We start from the raw sequence: 785 nt of genomic DNA on the forward strand, positions 1-785 counted from the left end.
TGTGTGCACGCTGCCGTATCAACACTCCCTACATGGGGTTTTAGCCTGGTCCCCACTTTGCACTGTGTGTACCCCAGTGCTCATGAGGAGAAATGTCACTGCTAGGTTAAACTGTGCTCAGCAAAGCTTTGCTTTTTCTTTCCGTCCCTATGACCCAGTAGACAGAGGAGCATTGCACAGCTGACCCTCCCAGCCCTGTGTCGGTGGGACATACCATCCGTCTGTCCGGGCAGCGCCCTGCCATGCACAGCAGCACCTGGGAGCGGCAAGGGTCACAGGGACCCTGACAGCTCCTTGCGTCTCACCTTTGTGCCCAAGCCCGCATGGATATCCCAGCAAATGGAGCAGTACAAGTGTAAGAAATAATTGTGTTACTTTGAGTTCAAGACAGTGGGTTGAGCCTGGTGATTTTGGGAATGTGCATAGGGAGTGTGCGCTGGCCCATCCTGAGGGGCTCTTTGGGGTTCAGGCTGTCCAGGGAATGGTGCTACATTAATTGAAAAGGCTCAGGGAAAAGTAGGGATTGGACCCCAGAGCCCACGTGCCTTCTGGCAGAGGGCGGTGGTATTGAATACATGCAGCGCTTGGTAAGAGGTAGGAGAGAGGGAGGGGGAAAAAAAAGCCCTGCAGGAGCATCTTCCTCGCTCACTGCCTGCCAGCCTGGGACATGCAAGCCTTGTCCACTCTCACCTTTGGCTTTCAGGTGGCTGTAACCCAGCTAGCCTGCCCAGGGCTGCAAGGACCATGTGCAGGGCTGTGCAGGGAGCAGGTGACAGCCCTGTGTC

This window comes from Egretta garzetta, unplaced genomic scaffold (assembly GCF_000687185.1).
Source record: "Egretta garzetta isolate BGI_Z169 unplaced genomic scaffold, ASM68718v1 scaffold209, whole genome shotgun sequence".
Taxonomy (NCBI): domain Eukaryota; kingdom Metazoa; phylum Chordata; class Aves; order Pelecaniformes; family Ardeidae; genus Egretta; species Egretta garzetta.